The sequence below is a fragment of the Macaca thibetana genome, chromosome 17, assembly GCF_024542745.1.
Source record: "Macaca thibetana thibetana isolate TM-01 chromosome 17, ASM2454274v1, whole genome shotgun sequence".
Taxonomy (NCBI): domain Eukaryota; kingdom Metazoa; phylum Chordata; class Mammalia; order Primates; family Cercopithecidae; genus Macaca; species Macaca thibetana.
The window spans coordinates 17,933,279-17,949,120 of record NC_065594.1 but is presented as its reverse complement, the minus strand read 5'-3'; positions in this window follow the sequence as shown (position 1 = coordinate 17,949,120).

The following is a 15,842-nucleotide window of genomic DNA, read 5'->3' as shown; positions in this document are numbered from 1 at the left end:
TGGAGATGAGATCATTGTAGATTGGATTGGGCCTAAATCCAAAAACAAATGCTATTACAAGAGGAGAGAAGGAGAAAACAAAGAGAAAAAAAGTGACATAAAGACAGAGGCAGAGATTAAAATTATACATCCGTAAGCCAAGGAATGCCAAGGATTGCCAGCAACCCCCACAAACCAGGAAGGGGCAGGGAATAAATTTTCCCTCAGAATCTCCAGAAGGAACCAACCTTGCTTTAGACTTCTGGCCTTTAAAACTGTGAGCAAATAAATTGAGTGTTTCAAGCAACCTAGTTTATAGTAAATTGTTATGGTAGCCTTAAGAAATAAATACAGCTGAGAAGAATGAAAAGGATATACAGAGAGAAGCAGAGATGAGAGAGAAGACAGACTCAAAGAGATGAGAGAAGAACTTACTTAGGGCCTAACAGCATCCCTTTTCTCATGGAACCAAGCTGTACTTAAATTCCATTATTTCTTGCAAGGATAGACATCAAATTTTCTAGTGGCAAATTTCTGGAATCCAGCCTTCTCACATTTTTGAAAACAGGTATAATATTGACCCATCTGTCTAGTCTTCTGGGAAGATTGTCATTTTCCTGATTCCTCAAATATATCCTAGGTAATATTGTTAAGTGAATTCATCTTCATTCAATTCTGCAAGCCTACATCTATGGATTTAAGAACTAGGTTGTTAATACTAAAGTATACGAATATGTTTAGTGTCATTAATGATTGCAAAGTTAAAATTTTGATCAATTTTTGGGCCAATTAACTTTGCATTGCCCTAAGAATTTATGCAGGCTGCATCTTAAGTCTAAACTATACCTTTGATCATCAGTGGGATCAAGAGAGTGTGATTGAATGAGTACAGATGCATTTACTTTGAAGAAAAAATATCTGTGGAGGACACTGTGGATTCGCTTACTCTGCATCATTCCAGGGACCTTCTCGTGCAATTTCCTCTACTTCAGAATAATAAACCTAAAAGCTACATCTCCAGGCTTCCTCGCAGCTCAGGTTTAGTTTCTGCCAATTAGATGCATTTATGGGAGATTTGGAAGGCAGAAACAAGGTAAAAGACTAGGTTTTGGAATACTTCTACCATTTTGGTTGGCAGCACAACCCTGGCAATAGGCTATATTCTGAAGTAGATTTTAGTTACCAGCTTTACGGTGATGGAGACTGGGTGGCAACCTCCTTTTTTTTTTTAAAAAAAGAAATATATCTGACAGATACAGTGTGACTTCACTGTAGTGATATCAGCTTCCTTATCCCTAGATTGCTGCTAGTGAGGTGCATTCCTGAAGTTCCAGTGGTTTCTAAATTTCCCACCTTCCTGACTGAGGCAGAGGTAGCATTTTCCAGTTTTAAATCTTTCATTTTAGATACCACAAAAGCTTCAGCTTTATCAACTTGAACACCAACTGGTATAACTCAAGGTTCAGGTCCTGACTCAGTTGTACAATATTCTTCTACTGAGAGTAACACATGCTTATTACTGTCAGGTCCTACTGTGGGGGAAAGGGCAAGTTTAGAAAGATGGCATTTGCCACCTCATTTTATGTTTTAAAATGCTCCTGGAAGGGCATATAAGAAATGTGAATAGGCCAGGTGCAGTGGCTCACGCCTGTAATCCCAACACTTTGGGAGGCTGAGGTGGGCGATCCCCTGAGGTCAGGAGTTTGAGACCAGCCTGGTCAACATGGCGAAACCCCATCTCTATTAAAAATAGAAAAATTAGCTGGGCGTGGTTGCAAGGGTCTGTAATCCCAGCTACTCAGGAGGCTGAGGCAGGAGAATCTCTTGAACTGGCAGGCAGAGGTTGCAGGGAGCCAAGATCGCACCGTTGTACTCCAGCCTGGGCAACAAAAGGCAAACTCCATCTCAAACAAACAAACCCAAAAGAAATGTGAGTAGTAGTGATCTTTGTGCAATGAAATGATGGTGCTTTGTGTGCTTGTTTTAACAAATGTAGCAGATGCTGTAGGTTCACTGTTTATATCTGATTGGCCCACCTGGGATCACCCGTGGTTTCCATAAACAGTTTCATAACACACCTACAGCTTCCTACCTCATGCCTCTAACGCGGAAATGTCATTGGCTTGAATGTGGCGGGTCAGAACTGCTGGAGAGATGATGTTCTAAGAGTGATGGTAAGTGGGTAAAAGACCTCACATTCCTTGTCCCTCTGGATTGATTCTGGGGCTTGCTACCATCTCCGAGAGAGTCCCTCAGTGAGATTAAATCCAGTTGCCCACATGAGAAACTGACTCACGAACGCACTCCTTATTGGCTTCCCTCCCTTCCCTGGCTTTCTTTCCCCACTCCCTCAGGATCATCCCCACTTCCCAAAAATCACATCCCAAATAAACAACTTGCATCTCAATTCTTGCATCGGGGTCAGCTTTGGGGATTCAAATTAAGAAACAATGAACACATATTACTCTGAAGATTGGGGGAAAAGCTATTTTAAAATCTTGTTACAAGGGGTTGTCCATATGTCAAAATACCAAATCCATGTTAGAGAATATTTATATTTGGTTTTTGATTCAGATTGAAGGTAGAAATCTTTATTTCTTAATATCATGGGATCATACTTAAAGTATTAACATGGAGATTTTTTTGCACATTGAGTTCACTGAAAATTGTTTCATTCCTCCAAAATCTGTTTCAGTCATTCACAGCAGAGTCAGAAAAGAGGCCCCAAAGCAAGGCAAAAACAGTAAAACAAACAAGCAAACAGTTATCTGACCTAAAAGAAATAAATATTTGGTTGTATACTTTAGTGATGTTTTTCCACAGCAAGAAGCTAAATGACTTTCACAGTGCCCAGGAGAAAGAAGGGTGGAGGAAGAGGAGGAGCCCATGTGCACGAGCAGCATGTGAGAGGGCAAGAGGGCACGGAGGGGCTGGAAGTCTCCCTCACCAGCAGGACCACAGGGCAGGTGCAATCTAGCACAGTACCCTGGTCTTACTGGCCACGTATGACCACTGAGCTTCAAGAGTTAACACTTTGCCCATCAATTGCCTCCTTGGGAGTTAGCCTCAACTGAGCTCCGGAAGCTTGCCCAGCTCACCCTCTGACCCATTCATGTGGGCAATCTGTCAGAAATGCCAACATGCTTACATAGTCCACCTTTCCAAACAAGGTGGGGTGGTCGGGACACCTTGAAGTGAAGGGTAAATTTTGCCTTTGAGCAAAGTGCAACCCTATAAAATTGCCTTGAAATTGCCTACTGAGCTGGGAAAATGATGAAAGCATTCCCCCTATTACATGATGATTGCTATTACTAATAGTAATTGCTGCTTATTTCAGTGCTTATGATCTATGCTTTATATTTAATTTCACAGCAACCCTTTGAAGTGGATATATTCTCTCATTTTACAGAGGAGGAAACGGAGACGTGGAAAGAGTAAGCAACACAGGGATTGTACCATTAGTGAATGCAGAACGACTTCTGACACCAATGTCTGACTGAACGTTTAACAAATATAGTCCACATAGCACAAATTCTTACTACTGTTGTATTACAAACACAAGAAATGGAAGAGACATTTAAAACTGGGCAAAAAATGTTAAAAATAATTATGTTGTTGGATTAAGAACAATTAATCGCCTTCCATTGTCCATTAAAATATGACATTTATCATTCTGATGTTATTTTTAGTCTCTGATATATAGGTAGAGTCTTGGGCTTTAGATCGGGAGCATTCGTTTTTCATTTTAATGTTATAGAAAGAATAGTCTTGGTTTGGACCATTTCTTGCTTATGATATCACCAGTACCATTAGGACAGACTCATTTGGTATCAATTCCTTGTTCCCATTACAAATTTTATCACAATGGTATGGTACAATGCTAGAATTTTAATGGTTCATATATTCTGTGAAACATGATAATAATAAACTAATACTTTGACCTCAGCTTTTTAAATTTTGATGCATTGTCTATTTCCAGCTCACCTAGCTCTTGTCTTTCCTCATGCTACATGAATGGGGATGAGCTGGAATGGACAGTCACTCAAAGCAGGAAATATTTACCAAGTGGAATATGACTGTTTATCAGTCTATTAAAAGTGCATAGCTGCTCATGTTCCATTTTGAAAACCACAAATCACCATTTCTCCTGAGAATACAAGGAGAATGCAAAACAGAAAAATACGTATCAGCTCTTGTTACAGGGATTACAACAAGAACAGAAAGTGACACATTTATCATCCATTCTTGAGGCAACGGCCAATCTGAGAGCTGGAAGCACTGCAAATGCAACTTTCTTTTTCCTGCAGTTGGCTGCATATACCTGTTAACAAAGTGAAAATTATTAAAAGATGAATCAAAGGCAAATTCTGCATCAAAGAACAGCCTCATTATTTAAGACTCATATCATAACTCAGGTACAACCCAGAAATAGGATCATATCCTTTATGGAGCTAGCCAATAAATATCCTGACTAAAAGGAATAGTTGGATCTATGTTTCATGGTTTCATAGCCTATCACTGGGCTGTTGATCACAGACAGGACTCTTAAAAACAAAAACCACAATTATTCTTGCTACAATTTTCCATGACAAATAAAGTGCTGTGTTCTTCTGGTAGCAATTATATGTCTGTCATTTTTCTACAAAGTGGTGATATCAAGATGAAAAAGCTCTACCCCAAGATATTGTTGAAGTTCAGAAGAAAGCCTATGGGAAAGTAGAGTTGAATTATCTTGGAGGATTTAAAGTGTTTTATTGGTGGAACATGGTGGCTCACATCTGTAATCCCGACATTTTGGGAGGCCAAGGTGAAAGGACTGCTTAAGGCCAGAAGTTCAAGACCAGCCTAGGCAACATAGTGACCCTATCTCTACCAAAAATTAAAAAATAAATTAGCTGGGCATGGTGGCACACGCCTGTGGTCTCAGCTACTTGGGAGGCTGAGGTGGGAGGATTGCTTGAGCCCAGGAGTTTGATGCTGTAGGGAGCCATGATCATGCCACTGCACTCCAGCCTGGGTGGTGGAGAGAGACTTTCTCTAAAATAAATACATACGAAAATATATACATACATACATATATACATACACAAGTGCTTTATTGTTTGACCCTCATTTTGTAAATCCAGAAACTCAGTTTTCAAACCCTGGAATTAATCAAGCTCAATTGATTTAATCATACATGCACACTTCATGGAGAAGTGTTTAAGTACATGTTACATACAAGGAGAACGCTAATTCATTAATGTATTAATTTATAGAGATACTGCTACGCACTGAATCCAGGTTTAATTGATGGGATAACCTGATAATGCATCCACCCTTAGAGCAGGGAAATTCCTTCTAGAGACTGTATCGGGCAAGTCCATAGAGAAGGCCACCCCATTCTTTTCCCTTATGAATTCTTAACTATTCCTCTTTTGTCTGCCATCTCACTTCTCATGATACAGCCTTTTTTAGATTTGTTACTACTGTATACATTACAATAGATGTTCCCTGCTTCTTCTTACTTTATTTTCACTTTTAGTTCCAGTGAAAATTTTATATTTAAAATACATTTGCAAATGTGTAATCCATGGTTTCTGGTTGGTATTACAAAACATTTTCCCCAGAGATAGTCTGAAAAAAGTGACCTACTGTAAAACAGTTTTGGGAAATGCTGCATACTATACGCCATGATTAATGATTCATAGTACACTTCAGCGTATTAAAGAATCTGAGAAACTCTATGCCATAAATACATTTATTAAGCTTGTTAACCTGATGTTTCCCCAATTTTCTGTCCAGGGAAATCCTTTATCTTGTAAGGTCTATTAACATCTCATAGAAAACACTGATCTAATCACATGTGCTGTGTGCTTCTTTGATCACTTAATTTCAAACCAGATTTCTGAAAATGATCTGGATTACTGATGTGTCTCCTATACAAATAGATCACTCTACGATAATTTAGGAACCAACAGTGCTGATAAATCAATAAGCATTTTCCCAAACTCCAAATCCATATATACAACATCAGAATGTTATTAATCACCATATCTTGTTTCTCTAAACATTTCTTTAGTTTGGTTCCCCTTCTTTATCCTGCAGCCCTGCCTCTTGAGATGCTCATTACTTTGCAAAGTGACTCACTCCTTCATCTGACTCTCCTCAAATTTGTTTACATTACCAGAGTGATCTTATTCTTTTTCCATTAACAAACAACTTTAAAAGTGATATATGATCATTTTGGATAATTTGGAAAGTACAGAAATAGATACAGAAGACACTAAAAATAAGGCATTAATTCCAGCATGTAAAGAAAACCATAGTTAACGTTTTATGAACTGTCAGTATGTTTCCTTTTATTGGGCTGGGCAAAGATTTTATAGAGAAGATCTCTAAAGCACAGGCAACCAAAGAAAATAAACAACTAGAATTTTATCGAACAAAAGTGTCTGCACAGCAAAGGAAATAATTAACATATTGCAGAGACAACCGGCAGACTGGAAGAAAATATTTGCAAACTATTCATATGACAAATGATTGATATCCAGACTATACAAGGAACTCAAGGAATTCAAACAACAGCAAAAAAAAAAAAATGTTAAAGTAGGCAAATTAGTTGAATGGACCTCTCCAAAGAAGACATACGAATGGCCAACAGGAATAGGAAAAAATGCTCAACATCACTAATCATCAGGGAAATGTAAATCAAAATCACAATGAGATATCAAGTCACCCCAGTCAGAATGGCTGTAGACAAAAGGACAAAAAATTAAAACTGCTGGTGCAGATGTGCAGAAAGGGGAACTCTCATACGCTGTTGATGTGAATGAAAAGTAGTCCAGCCACTATAGAAAATAAGATGGAGAAAAACAGAATTACCACATGATCCAGCTAGCCTACTACTGGGTACATGTCCAAAGGAAAGGAAATCAGTATATTGAAGAGATAGCTGCACTCCCATGTTTATTGCAGCACTAGTCACAATAGCCAAGATACAGAATCAACCTAAGTATCAACAGATGAATGTGTAAAGAAAATGTACTTTCTCTATATACCATGGAATACTATTGATATTCAGCAGTAAAAAAGAAGATAACCCTGTTATTTATGGAAACGTGGATGAGTTTGGAGGATGTAATGTTAAATGAAATAAGCCAGGCACAAAGAAAACAAATACTGTGTGGTCTCATATGTAGCTAAAAACATTGATCTCATAGTAGAGGGTAAAATAAGAGTCACTAGAGGGTGGGAAGGGTAGAAGAAGGGGAGGACAGCCAGAAGTTGGTCAAGGAATACAAAATTATAGCTAGAGAGGAGGAATAAGTTCTAGTGTTCTATACCACTGTAGGGCTACAATTATTAACAAAAAATTATTGTATATTTTTAAATAGCTAGAAGAGTGGATTTAGAATGTTCCTCACACAAAACATAATGTTAAAAGTGATGGATATCATCGCACGTCATATGTACATATCAAAATATCACACCATACCCCATAAATATGCATAATGTCAATTAAAAATAATAAAAGCAAAAAACATGTACTTTGCCTACTATTGGAATGCTATTTCTTAACTGATTTTAAGACTACTTATTTATTAAGAATATTAAACCATGTATTTTATTTGTTACAAATATTATTCCTAGCTTTTACTGCTTATATGGTCTTTTTTCTTCCCCTTTGGTTAGCTCTTTCTTAGGAAGATAATATGAAAATGTGATCATGTCACTCTCTTAGGAATAAAACCGTCAGTGGCTTCCCAAGTGACTCAGCATGGCTTTGCCTTCCTTTCCAAGTGCCTAGTTAGACCTGCACATGTACCGTGCTCTAGCCTTTTGCAGATACATATAATTCTCCTAAAGAGGCCTGTCCCACTCAGACTGCTTCCTCTCACCAAAATGTCCATCCTGCCCCTAGAACTGGAAAACCATCATTCATCCTTTGAGACTCAGTCCAAATTGAATTCCCCCGTTCTCTTTCCACAGCATCTTCTTGCTTCCTCTGTCATCGAAGTTATGACACTATAATAACTATTTATTTACTTTTCTTTTTCACTGATCTAAAAAGGCAGGAAGTTCTCTTATATCTATATTCAGAATCAGTACAATATGTGACATATAGTAGATTTCAATAAGTGACTGCAGAATGATTGAATGAACCAGTAGGGGTATCCAGAAGAACATGTGATTAATTCTGCCCAGGAGAAATAAAGGTTTTACAAGAGAGTGGTATTTGCAGAAGCTACGGAAGGATAAGTAGAAATATGTTAAAAAAATGAAAGAGTGAAGAAAAATTATTTCAAACACAGTCATTAGTCAGAATTTACTATGTACTTTTACACTAAATTGGGAGCATGTGGTAGAAGATTATCTTTGGGTAAATATTTCTAATGCAGATATTTGGGGCCATGGTGCCATTCAATGATAAGAATAATTTTTTAAAGGGCAGAAGACAACAAGAACTACCACCCTCCACACACACACACACACACACACACACACACACACACACACACACACACAGGAAAACATTCCTACAGGTTTGAGGGTCTCAAGGAATTCACAGGAGGTAAGTTTAAAAGATGAAAGCCTTGACAGCTTGGCAGAGTGATCTGACCAAGTTTCTTTCTAATCCTCTTCAACAACCACATGTAGCCTTTCAAGGAAGCAGTTTACTATTGACATCAAAGAAAATTTCTCCTTGAAGCAAGATGAGATGAAGAATCAAGCAAGATTGGAAACTGGCCCAAGATAAATATTTTAAGGCAATATGAAAATATTTGGGACATTTGGGGCAGGATAAAAAGGAATTAATGGGTTGTTGCTGAACTCTTGAAAAGTCAGTAAAAATATTAAAGGAAATCTTCTGGAGGAGCTGATTCTAAATTGATATGATAAATGACTCTTGAGCATGCTCAGAGAGCAGCGGTGCATTACTAGGGCAGGAGACTGAATAATTTACAACAATGATTACATATATATGTGCATGAGCATTCATTAGCTGGCAGAAAATAAAACACATTTGTTTGATCTCTGATTTAGCTTCAGGGGGGTTCTATGATCTGGGATGAATTGATCATGTAAAGAATGTATAACCACTGACTACCTCCTTTCACCCAGGCCTAAACATTTCTAAACTTCCTGTTTTCATGATTTCATCCCCATCCTCTCTAACCCAGAGATATCGTCCCTGTCTCAGGCATTGTGGTACATCACCCAGGTCCTCTCTACAGGACCCATTCTGGAGTTTGTTCACTCCAGCTGCTAGGAGGGTTGACTCCTGATGGCTAGTCCTGCACCCTTCTCTGCAGGCTGCCCTCTGGGAGATGCCTCACTCAAGATCATGCTCCTTGCCATGTTGATATAAGGGTCAAAGGCCAAGCTTCCTTTTCTGAATTTAGAACAATTCTAATTAGCCATCTCAGCTGCAGAGAACTTCATGTTATTAACTAAGATTTAATTTGAATATGTATCACAGCTCAGCTTCTATCTACATAATCTTCATTCCATCATTTTCTTAAGTGTCTTGTTTCTGAGTGTGATTGCCAATAAACTTTCTGTATACAAATTTTCTTCTCAGACAAAGCTCATCTCCAGGGACCCTGTGTCAAAAGGTGGTCAAGTGGTCCCTGGAAACAGAATTTCAAGTGGGATTTTGGAGCCGTGTCATGCCCTGCCCAGATGACAATGAGGATCCTTTTTCTGGCAGTAGGTGGAGTCCTTATGTCCCTTGGCATACGACATGCTATAGCTGTGTGATTTGTTAAGATTTTCACTAACGAAGAACTGGGAAGGGATACAAGTGGAAAAGAAGGTGCTAGCTGGTACAATATCTCAAGCATTCGAAAGATATTAGGGAAATAGTAATGATAAAGCCTGCAGAACTGGGTGGCAGTTACTAAGGGCTACTGAAGTGCTGGAGAAAGATGGAAAGTTGAGAGTGGTTGTCCTAGCTATCTGTTGCTCTGTAACAAACCAACTTAATACTTAGTAACAACCAAAACATTAATTTTGTTCATAAATCAGCCTCAGGTGGGGTGGTCTAAATGCTAGTATCTGGGATCATGCAAAGTCTGGCTTCCTTGCGTGTCTGGCAGTTGATACTAGCTGTCAGCTAGAACAGCTACCCATGGCCCTCTCACATGACTGCTTCAACTTATCACACCTCGATAGCTGAATTTTTAGGGGGAAAAGTCCCAAGAGGGGAAAGAGAGTGACGTGGAAGCTGCATTGCCTTTTATGAATTCGCCTCTGAGGTCATGCACCATTTACTACCAGCATTATATTTGTTAGGCGTAAGCTGGCTGAGATGTCAAAATCTGCTGATATGTTTAAACCCATCAGAATGATTAATCACTAACTTAAGGTTAGTTGTAAAAGTCAGAGGGCCCCCTCCTTCATCACATTTTAAAAGACTCATCTTCTCTATAGCTAGAGGACAGAACAAAGCTGATCATCAGCCTCAGGAATCTAGAGAATATAGAATATTAAATGATCAACCTCAGCAAGTCTGCTATGTCAAGGTCAGAGCCTTAACTAGGAAGGAAGAGGAGGGTGAAATTTGGGTTGAACATCTGGGTCAATGCACTCAGCAACTTTGAAACCCCAGGTCATTCTCTGCACTCTGGGCCTGCAGAAGTGGCCCACTCCTCCTTCCTTCAAATGCTAGCACCAACCTTTCTGATGACAGTGCAAAGTGCTGAACCTCCTAAGGGAGGGAAAGGACTATACCCTGAAGAAGCACAGTCCACAGGAGCTGGGAGAGTAAGATGGGCCTGCATCCAGGGAGTGCTGATCAAGTCATGTAATGGAGTATTCTTCCGGGGCACAGAATGTAACACCGTGGCAGAGATCTCATGAGACAATGCTCATATGCCAGTAGGCTGGCTCTGGAAAGCCTAGGAAAAATGACGGTCCACATTGTATAAAGTAGAAACACTGGCCTGTGTTGTGACTCACGCCTGTAATCCCAGCACTTTGGGAGGCAGAGGTGGACGGATCACCCGAGGTCAGGAGTTAAAGACCAGCCTTGTCAACATGGTGAAACCCCGTCGCTACTAAAAATACAAAAATTAGCCGGGTGTGGTGGTGCAGGCCTATAATCCCAGCTACTTGGGAGGCTAAGGCAGGAGAATTGCTTGAACCTGGGAGGCGGAGGTTGCAGTGAGCCGAGATTGTGCCACTGCACTCCAGCCAGGGCAACAAGAACGAAACTGTCTCAAAAAAAAAAAAAAAAAAGTGAAAACAACTGATGATATGATTGTGGTAAACAGTGGTGTAAGGAATCAAGACTCATGGAAGTGGGCACATTAGAAAAAAACATGCTAACATGCTATATAGAAGTTAAAAGCCCACAAGTTGACTATATGTACAATGACAGGACCCAGAGGAAACCAGTCTTGCTGAGAAGTTCAGTGGTGTCTGTATTCTCGAGGCCCAGGTGATGATAGGTGATGCTGTCATAGAACTGTGTCCCTGATAGTGGCGAGGATAATAGAATATTGAAATAATTGAGGCAAGTTGAAGGTGCTGGATAGCCATAAGTGAATAAAATGATCATTGGAAGTGCCAAGGTCAAGTGGCAACTAGGGGACCCTTCCTGACAGAGTGCTGGTTGACAGCGCGTGGAATCCCTGGGGACAAAGTAGATGGACAACCAACAAGTGTACTGTTCAATCTATATGACCAACAGAAATCAATAAGATTAGGAAGCTGAGGCAGATGTCTCAATAAAATGTTATGATCCCTGTTCAGGTTCTGTACCTGAGCCAGATCCAGAGAGTGTAAGTATAGCAACCCTGACCCCTAGATTATTTACTGCAATAACTGCCTCCCTTTCAACTCATATCTATGGCTACATATGTAGGTTCCCTAAAGACAACTGACAAGAGGGAAGAGGCTTGAGGAGGAGTTGGCTTGGTGTGTGGATGCAAGCCCAAAATAAACCACTGTTGTCATATAGCCCCACTCCCAGGTGGTATTGAAAGACACAGGTGAAGGGAAATCATTCCAGTTACCAGAGATATGGGCAGTGTTCCTGATCACCTACTCTGCCAGGAAAGAGAAGGGCTTTGCTATAAAAATGTCTGGACTGTGACTGTGTATGAATGGCTGTGGTGAATGGCTTCATAAATGGCAAAGGCTTGTTGGTTGGGAGTCTAGGAGAAGCACAGGTAGAATAAGGGCTGAGAAGAGGCATATGGACGTACCTGTGGGAGTGGGTGCAGGGCATAAAGATGTTGTCTTGCATGCTAACACCCAACCTGGGAGCATTCCCCGTGGAAGAGGCACCAAACAACCAAGTAGACAGAATAACCCAGTTAGTTGCTGTCCGCTGGTTTCTGTCATCAGCCCTCCTGTTCCGGCACAATGAGTGCATGTGTTGAGTACCCATGATGTCAGAGAAGAAGTCTACCAAAGGCACAGACTCCTACACGTAAGGTTGATCTATATTTCTGTCACTCTGAACATCCAAACTTCCAGCAACATAGATCAACACTGACTCCGATACAGAAGTATCCCCAGAAGGAACAAATCAGTCATTCGGCAAATTGACTACTTTTGACCTCTTCCACCCGGGAAGAGGCATGGATTAATTTTGGCTGGAATAGTAACAGGTATGGGTTACCCTTCCTTCACTTTGGGTCCCAATCGGCACCAAACCTGAAGACTTACAGAGTGTTTGATCTGCTGACATGGGATAATGCAGGGCATCACTTCGGACCAAGAGACCCCCTTTTTCACCGAAAGAGATGCAGCTGTGGGCACATGGAACCCGCTGGTCCTATCAGACTGCACCACTCAGGAACTGCAAAGTGGATAAAATGATGGATTGACCTTGTAAAGATGAAGCTAAAGCACCAATCTGAAGATGGCACCTTGCAAGGACAGAGTGCCAGCTTTGATGAAGCTGAGTATACACTAAATTAAAAGAACATTATATGGTGCTGTGTCTTCAACAGGTAGATGTATGGACCAGGATCCAAGGAGGCTGAAGTAGCAGTGGCCTTACTTACCAATATGACCACTTTGGAAATTTGTGCTTCCATCTTCCAGTAGGTCAAGGAAAAATAGATTTGCTCCCAGGGTGTGTCTTGGTACATTCCCATCTAATTTTAATAGTAAATGGGCACATTAAGTAGTCAGCCTGAGATGGGCATGGTGGCTGGGAGTTCAAACCCCTCAAGGATGTGGATCTGAATCACCCCACAAGGAAAGCCACCCAGACCAGTATAGCTGCTAGCCAACAGTGAGATAATCTAGAATGGCTAGTAATAAAAAGAGATGAGAATCAGTCATAACCTTGAAGCCAATTAGAATGTGAGTGTCTGTAGCTCATCCCACTAACCTTATTGTGGGCTTATCCAGGAAATGAGACCAATCAGAATCTAGAATTCTGAGCTCTAGAGCAGCTGCTCCCAGATGGAGTGAACTTACTATAAGGAACAAATGGTGCCGGGGTAGACACTCTGGTGCATTTGTCCGATTGTCTCTTTCAGACGAATGCAATAATTTCCCCAGCTGCCAGGAGGGTTGACTCTTGATACTTCATAGCTGGTTACCTCTCCGGGGTTGGTCTTGACCAAAGAGTACCTTTTACCCAAGTTTACACCCCCTTCCCAGGGAAGTCTGCATCGCATAAATGGTAGCTGCAGGGTAGAAAGGCCTTGCCCTTTTGTCTCAATTCAGAACAACACTGAAGGACCATCCAAGCTCCGAGGTCCCCAGTGAATTAACTGAGACCTCTATTAAAGATGCATCACCTCACCATTCTATGTCTTCCTCTGGCCAGTCCTGTTTCCTTCACTTCCTTGCCAGTGTTATTACTAAGCACACTCCCTAATGAAACTCCTATGCATAAATCTCCATCTCAGAGCCTATTTCCAGAGAACCTGCCTTACACAACTCTAAATTTCTACAGCCTTTAGTCAGAGTGAAATACTAGAGAGAAATATATTAACTCACTATATTATTTGCATGTTCTAGGGTGGTGCTGGTTTAGTTCTGTGCGACATTTCCAGCTCCCTGTTCTTTGCCTGTTTTGGACCCAAGGCACATAGGGGTGGCTCCATATCTTCATCTCCATATCTAACCTGGTCCTCCCTCCTTCATATTTCATATCTTTTTTGTTTTATTCATTTATTTTTTGAGGGATAAACAGTGCAGAAGGTGCACTAATGATAAATATACACTTAGAGATTTGTACACATTCATGTCTTTCTATAATCACTATGCAGGATCAAGATACAGAATGCTTCCAGCATCCCACATGTTTCTGTCATACACTTTCCAATTATATATTCACCTTCCATCCCCCCACGGAGATGACCACTGTTCTGAATTGTATCATCATTGGTTAGTTTTAATGCTTCTTGAGCTTCAAATGAATGTAATCATACAGTATGCAGTCTTTTGTGATGGCTTTTTTCATTGAACATAGTTTCGGTGAGATTAATTTATGTCGTGTATTTCAGTTTTTTTTTTTTTTTTTTTAAAACCACAGTTTAGTTTTCCACCGTATGAATGAGCTACTATTTACTAATTCTCATGTTGATAGATATTTGGGTTATTTCCAGTCTGGGGCTATTGTGTTTAAAACTGCTATGAACATTTTCATGCACACACTTTTGTGGACATAGATAATTATTTCTCCTGGGTATACATATACTTAAGTATGAATTGATAGAGCATAAGACAAGCATATGTTAGCTTTAGCAGAAATTGTCAAACAATTTTCCACAGTGCTTGTGCTATTTGGCATTGCAACCAGCAATGTATGTGAGTTCCTATTGCATATATTCCCACTCACACTTGATATTGTTAGATTTTTAGGTTTTTGCCATTCTGATGTTTGTGCAGAGATCATTTATTCCAGTTTTATTTTGCATTCTTCTAATGACTAAGAGGGTATGCATGTTTTCATTTGCTTTGCTATTTGGATTTTCTCTTTTGAAGCTATCTTTTACCCATTTTTTGTCACCCACTATTGTTCCCTGCAATTCCATATTCTGTTTTGGAAAGAATGGATTTAAATAATAATGAGAAGAATTGAGAATAGGCAGACTATCTCGATTTAAGAATGAATTTTAAAATGATTAGAGCTACCAACAATGAATAGGCTGACTTGGGAAGCTGCGGAGGAGAATGAAATATCCAATGGATAGAAGAGAAATATAGCTATTTGAGCATAATTCCATGACATATGAAGATTCTATCAGGAAAGTGACATCAGCACGATGGCCAAATAAAAGCACCTAACACTTGTCCCCTTAAGACAAACAGAACAACAAATAAACAACTACATTTTTAAGTACACTAAAATCAATTTATTTCTTGCATGTAAGCAATAAGCAGAAAATATGATGGAAAACAATCCAATTCCCCCACAGCAGCAAAATAATTTTTAAACCCTTAAGGAATAACTGCATGAAAAAAATTACAAATTCATACTGAGTAACATTAAAAATACCTTGGTTTAATGTAGAAACATATCATGTTCCTTAAAAAATGTTTGTGGGTACACAGTGGTATATATATTTATGGGGAACATGAGATGTTTTGATACAGGCCTACAATGTGAACTAATCACATCATGAAGAATGGGGTATCCATCCTCTCAAGCATTTGTCCTTTGAGTTACAAACAATCCAATTATATTCCTTATTTTAAAAAGTACAATTAAGTTATTGTTAACTATAGTCACTGCACAAAGGAAGAAAATATTTTCAAACTATTCACCTAACAAGAGACTAACACTCAGAATATACAAAGAACTCAATAGCAAAAAATAAAAATAACCATATTTTTTAAATGGGCAAGTGAGCCGAATAGACATCTTTCAAAAGAAGACATACAAATGGCTAACAGGTATATAAGAA